The 6,820-nt window shown below is 43.2% G+C and overlaps 1 long non-coding RNA gene across 1 annotated transcript in view; it reads left to right on the top strand.

The window, feature by feature from the left end:
• Positions 1 to 6,820, top strand: part of LOC118171322 — an 11,845-nt gene that overhangs the window by 2,009 nt on the left and 3,016 nt on the right. Inside the window, exon 2 of the long non-coding RNA XR_004753160.1 lies at positions 2,230 to 2,276. This is a non-coding gene — a long non-coding RNA (uncharacterized LOC118171322). The remainder of the gene's footprint in view (positions 1 to 2,229; positions 2,277 to 6,820) is intronic.

Raw genomic sequence — 6,820 nt, 5'->3', positions numbered from 1 at the left:
CCGGCCCGGCTCGGCTCGGCCCGGCCGGCAGCGAGCGCTTCCTGCCCGCGCCCGGCATGCACAGCGCCCGCCGCCGCCCGGGGCTCCGCCCGCGCCCGCCCGGCCTCCGATCCCCTCACGGCCCCGCCGGGTGCCTGCGGGCCGGCCCGGAGGGCGCTGGGGGGCGGCGGCGGCGCTGTGAGGGTGGGGGCCCCGAGGAGACGCCGCGAGCCTCGGCTTGTAACGTCGCAACTGGAGGCGCCGGGGAGAGCCCGAGCACCGGGAGGGCTGCGGTGTTTGTGACCGGGAAGAGGCATGTGCGTGCCGTCAGATACGGAATCTGGCAGCAGTAACGGGGAGCTGTGCCGAGGCGGTTTTTGTGGAAAACTTTCCCAGCGTGACGCTTCAGGCTGACCTGCCAGGCAGCCCTGCACCCGACAGTGACGCTGCCACAGGACTCACTTGCAATGCAGTGGCCCCACAAATGAAGCCAAACGCTACCCGGCGGCTGCCAGGTACATACCTTTCTTGCAGCAATGTCCTGCATGAGGTGGCAGTTAGCAGTTGGGATGCTTTTGCGAGGAACAGCACAACAAGGACCTACAGAGGCCAAGTGTTCTGCTCCCAGCTGGGCTCAATGACCATACTGAAGCTGCCGAGCAGTGCCGTGGTCTGTTTGCTGGGCATGGAGGGGCAGCTTCCAGGCAGCCCCAGAAAGTCTCCAGCTCGCTGCTGCCTGTGATCGGAGGATGACACAAGGCCCCATGTCAAAGAGCACGGCGGTGAGGATCAGTGTAATGACAGTCACGCTGGCACTTCATCTAGGTGTCAGTCCATGCAGAATTAGTAATAGGAGCTAATGTTAACTTCTACCAAAATCTCCAGCTAAAATACTGCATCTCCTGTAATTGCTTCTATCGGTGACAGTTGTTGCCAGTACTCTTTAAAATAGAAGTTATGCCTCGATTTTAGCACCCACCCTTAAAAAAATCCCAGCAGATAACACTTTTTAATTCAAGTTGTGTTTTGTAATGAGTGTAAGACAGCACGTGTGTAGATGAGCCATTGTTAAGCACTGTGTCAAATTTATAAGGGCTTAGAAGGAAATGAGATCCCGGATTTTCATTTGAACACCATGACTGATAAATCTGCTAGATTTTGAGATGGCTGCATTACTCACAAGTTGTGGAGCCCCAGTGAGTTATGCAGTTCTTCCCAAACAAGTAATGATAAAATGTTTATAGCACCCAAAAGCATCGTATATTGTGTTCATACCATTTTTTTTGTTTGATATTTTCCTCTTAAAAGTCTGCTTCTGATTCGCCTCTTTTCATGTAGGCTACTAACTCCAGAAACAATGATGTCATTCTTATACACAAAGTTCAGCAACATCCAGCAGCATAGTATAAACTCAGTTTAAAGGTTTGAAATTTATATTTTGATTTGGGAAATACAGGCATATATATATGTGAGATTTATATACACTTTGGCTATACACCGCAGTATAAAAAGCAGTCCAGATTTTAATATTGCAATGTGTTTGCCTATGGTTGTAAACATACAAATACTTAGAAGTGTCTGATATGGGCTATGAAAGATAAATGTACCACAAAGGAAAATACGGAGATACAGTTTTCTTTGCAGCAGCACCTTCCACCTAGCAGTGTGGAACAGCCACCACAGTGGAAGTGATGGGAAGGCATGTGTCTTTCTGATATGTGCCCACGCACAAAAAGTACAAGGCATCCTGCCTACGAGATGCTGCTAAACCAAAGCTCTGGGACCAACGCTTCCATTTTTACCGAAATGCTGTGGAATCCTTCCTTGCTAATTCTACGTGGTAGAAATGCTGGTATTTCAAAGCTGCTTACGGGTACGATTTGCCTGAGATGATCACTTAAGCAAATACTTAAATCAATCCCTGTTTTTACTTCAGGTAAAATTCCACTGAAAACAGTGTCGGAGTAGTTCTTTGCTGCACAGGAAATTATACATCAAGTGCTGCATCAGTGCTAGTTTAGACCAGAATGTTTCTTAAACCTGAGCAGATCTGAGCAGAGTTAAAATAGCAAGATTTACTCTTTCTGTAGCCCTTCCCCTGCTAACAACAGGGGAAAGAGATGGGAAATTAAACATAAATAAATAATAAAATCGTTGTTACTGTCACCTCTGCCTGCTTATTCTCTGAATTTAACTAGACCATGCGTTTAGCCATTACTGCTCATCACAAGATCAATCTTTCTCTGGTAGGCCAGACCTCACCAGGCTTTCCTGTGTCTCATCTGGGATTCATCACAGTAAGTCTGACTAGCTCCAGGAGCAGACCTCTGTTTCCTGTGAGGCAGTGAGAGTGACAATCTGCAATCACCGAGACACCTAAAAACTAAAAGTTTATGTAGAATGAAAGTGTTTTGGAGGGGAAAAAAAGTTTGTATTGTTATCTCTAACCCGTGAGCAGGGGAGACACTTTTCAGATTTCAACTCTCTGCATTCTAGGCAAATGTAAACAGAAATCCCCCTTAGCCCACTGAAAAAGATCTTCGACCTTTTGGTGTCTGTCTGATCCTTTGCATTGTAGGTTGGACAAATAAGTTTTGCAGTCCATTCCTGTCATAAATCCTGCCCCCATCTGTTTAATGGCTTAACTTTCAGTCATTCAGCTGTACGCTGGGAAGCACTGTGTCTCTTCCCTGTTTGTACAGCCCCTGTTAAGTCACATGGAAACTCTCTCACTGCAGCCTGCCAAACGTCCCTCGTTCCTCAAGCAAGCCTCTGACAGTGATACTCAATCTCAGAATTCATAACATTTTACGTCACCTTCATGTCCAGCACAGAGGTTACATTAGACACACATTTAACGCTCACAAGCAGCTCAGCCATCTGTTTAAAAATCATGCAAAAGCCTGAGGTAACCCTGGCATCAACAACTGAAGCTCATTTCCATTTCAATCTGAACTGATGCAAGCTAGGACTTTGGGGTGGTTGGAAAAGTAAATCACATCTTAGGTGCTTGGTGATTAAACCTCAGCATAGACTCCATGTGTTTTACCTTGTTTTTCAGCATGGCTTCCTTTATTCTGTGCTTAACACTAGACAGAAGACCAGTTTTAGCAATGTCTCAAATTGCTCATTTATACTAATGTAAAACTGAGATATCTAGCAAATTTCCACTCCAGATCTGTCAGAAAGAGCAGAATCTCTCCTAATACAAGCAAATTCAAAGACTGTTGTTCGGCTATTTCAGAGGAGTGCAGCTGGTACAGAACCATAAACTCCATTGGTTCTCAGTGATTTTCATATTACCGAGTCTCTTGAGGTACATTTGAAAGGTCTATTGTTTTTGTACATTTCCTCACAATAGTCCACATCTGTGGAGGCATTAACTTTCAATTTACACTTTAGAAGAAGACAAACCGAAGTCGGGCTTATGCTAGTTATGTCACCTAAATTTGATCTATATTCAACCATTTTCCAAGGCAAAAGCAACCTAGATAACTAAGCCACCACTCATGACTTATTCATGGTAAGACTCTGCTAGGAGTGAGATACAAAGATTAGAGATCTTACAGATAACAACACAAAATATACACAAGTTTTGCATGGCAGTTGAAAAGTGTTTTATTGCCTGCTGCTGTCCACTGGATGCCTGAATCCTTAGCTTAAGATCTAATGTAATATTTTGCTTTATATTCCACAGAGGCTATGCTTTTCCTGCAAGGAAGCTGTAAGTAGTAGTTTTGGTTTGACTTGGAGTAAGGAGAGCCAATGCAAAACCATACTGGCTTACAGCAAGGTGCAGTACCGTGTATTCCCTGGGACTCCTGAGGGCCTCGCTCTGGGTCCCAGCACAGCAGCCTGTCCCTTCCTGCTCTTTCCAAGCAATTGCAGAATGCAGGAACTAAGCCTTCAGACAGCTTAGCCTGCATCCACACTGTTACTAGTGAGAGCAAGCCGTATCTATGCTTAGCACTTAGACTTGTATGATGGGACAGGTCTGCTCTGGTGTAAATTACTAATACATACCTGAGCTTGAGGTTTATGTATTTGCAGTCAGAAATCAGATGAAGAGCAACATCTGAATTAATAATGAAGTGAAGACAAACTCAGATATAGTGAGAGCAGACAGCTTATTACACAAAACCACCCATGAGAAAACAGCAGTAGGAAATGTGTAAACCACATACTGCTTCTGCCACCAAAACCTCAATGAAGTACTTATCTCAGAGCCTAATAAATAAATACTGGCTTTATTAGGCCAGGGGAATCTAAAGGCTTCTTGACACTGAAGTTCCTCTAGTTTACTGTAAGCTTGTATAAAACAGCTAACCAAAGCAGAAATAATCTTCTTAAACACTTGCAAATCCTAAAAAATACCTCAGTAAAAGGACCTAAAAAAATTTCTACTACTCAATATTACGAAAAAAAAAAAAAAAAAAGAGTATATTTGTTTCCTAAGGAAAAGCTCCCTATTTCCCCAAGCAGGTTAAAGCAAACCATTTACTTTGTTCATTCCAATCTGGATTATTTTCCCCCTGCTCCTTTCGCTGATTAGGAAAAGTGGGCATGCCATTCTCTCATTTCTCCTATCTTTGGGGATATGCATGTAACACTAACCAAGTGAATGGTGAGGAGTCACAAATCATAGGATTTAGCAGCTGGCCTGTAATACCAATATTCAGACCTATGGCAGAGTGTAGAACAGGGGTTCATAAAGTGTAGAAAAGGGGTTCATAAACTTATTTTCCTCATCCACTGCTGTTAGCAGCATCAGAAGCTGTTCCCAGCCATACACATTTGCACAGAGTGGCAGCACTCACACACCATTTTCCTGTGATGTTTGCACTCCTAGTCATAAACCCATAACATATTGGAAGCACTGGTGAAAAGAATATATAGCTTGGGTGCTAATGCCACAGGTTAGCCACAGCACCACAGAGCTCTTACAGCCAGTGACTGCTGCTCCTGGAGTGCAACACAGTTCCGCTTCAGTCAGGGGAGCACGTATTGAATGATAACAAAATCTACCAGACCAGGCAAATCTCGTTCTGATTTCAGGCTCTTGCACTACTTTTCTGGGGCCACTGGAAAGATCTGTTTTGCAAGAGACCAAAGACAGTCTCAGAAACACTGGCAGAAATTTGAATGCTGAAGCCACCAGTGGCTATCCTAAATGCAGGGAAGTCTAACTTCAGCAGTTACAGAGATCAAATCTGAATTTTAGAGCTACCTTCACAGACCATGTGGTTATAATATCATCACACTCCCTTGTCTCATGTGGATGCTGTGGATCTCAACATTTGTGTGTTAGCAGGAGGTCAGCATATGTCTGGTGGGACAGAACTAGTTACTTAATGATTGTCTTTTTTTTGCAAAGGGAAGACAGTCCAAGTAGATCCACCCCATGAGCCTCCATTTGTAGCTCACTGCTTCAAGACCTCCTGTGGACACACATAAGCAAAAGTTCAACTTACCAAAGCAGTACATACATGCTGCTGTACAGTAACTGCAGATGGCAAACCCAAATGTCTGTCAGGACCTAGAAACACTGGAAAGATGTTAGCTGAGCTCTCAAAATACAGGAATGTATACAAGTTTAAGAAAGGGTATTGGGACTGCAGCTGAAGCGTATATAGTTTCTAAGGTATTAATCCATTGAAGGGAAGAGTTTGTTGATCCATAAAGAAGGCACAAGATGTCAGCTGCTCCTTATTCAAATTCTTTTTTTCCTACTTGCATCACAACAGCTGCAAGATGATGAGTTCTGGGACTGATGGAAAGGATAAGCTTATTCGTTGGTGGCATATTATTAGCATTATTACCCATTTGTATATGGGGATTAAATAAACGTAAGGGGAGGTTGATTTCTACAAGGTTTGACTTCCCCCCAGACTCTCTGTAATACAGCAGCTGTCAACTGGGACATGCCTGTTAGCAGAGAGAAAGTATAACCATTTCAGCCTTGCACTGTAAAACTCTGAAAACACAAATGGGACACAAACTTTTGATTTCTGGTACGGATATTAATCTCATGTATCTAGAAAGACTAAGAAGGTGGTCCCTCATCGTGGAAGGAAGTCAGTGCAGCCAGCAGAATTTCTGCATGTTGACTAACTACAGACAGAACAGGTATCTAGTCAGTCAGAAAATGGTGCTGGAATCAGTTCCATATGAACGGCTTAAGAGCCTTCTGCAGTGAACTGAAGCTTAAGATCGGCTCTTGGCTAAGCTTATTGGCATGCAGATTTTTATTTTTTTTTTTATTTTTTTTCTGTGTGGCATAACTATTAATCTAAACATTATTGGAAAGGTTTTTTTTTTTTTTCTTTTTTCTTTTTTCTTTTTCCTTCTCTTCAGTAAAAGCTGCCATGTATTAGGAATAGACTCGTCTCTGACACTGGGATTTACATACACATGGCCTGTGAACACATACGCTGTTCCTTAATGTTTTATCCCATCAGTTCCTTGATCTTGATCAAAAACCTGACAACTCAGACTGGAAATTGCAATTCTAAAACAAATGTGCTTATGGGATTTTGACTTGATCCTCCAGGGAAGTAACTAATTAGAAAGACATACATTTTTCCTTGCTGATGTTGTAACATTATTGGTGAACAGACAAAGATGGGATGCTAAAGTTCATGAGAACTGAGAGAGATCCACAAGAGTAACTAACCACTTTCCTCAGGTAAAGAACCTATATATTGAAGTAAGTAAACAGAAAGCTATACAGTAAGCTGGTTCTGTAGCAATCTTATGCTTACACATGTGCAGTTAAACTGGAAATGTGTACAGTTCGGGTCTTTGAAGGCTGAAGGGTGCAAGGAATTTGAATCCATACTGC

This window comes from Oxyura jamaicensis, chromosome 9, assembly GCF_011077185.1.
Source record: "Oxyura jamaicensis isolate SHBP4307 breed ruddy duck chromosome 9, BPBGC_Ojam_1.0, whole genome shotgun sequence".
Classification (NCBI taxonomy): domain Eukaryota; kingdom Metazoa; phylum Chordata; class Aves; order Anseriformes; family Anatidae; genus Oxyura; species Oxyura jamaicensis.
The sequence above is the reverse complement of the archived record's forward strand: the minus strand, read 5'-3'. Positions and strand labels throughout refer to the sequence as shown.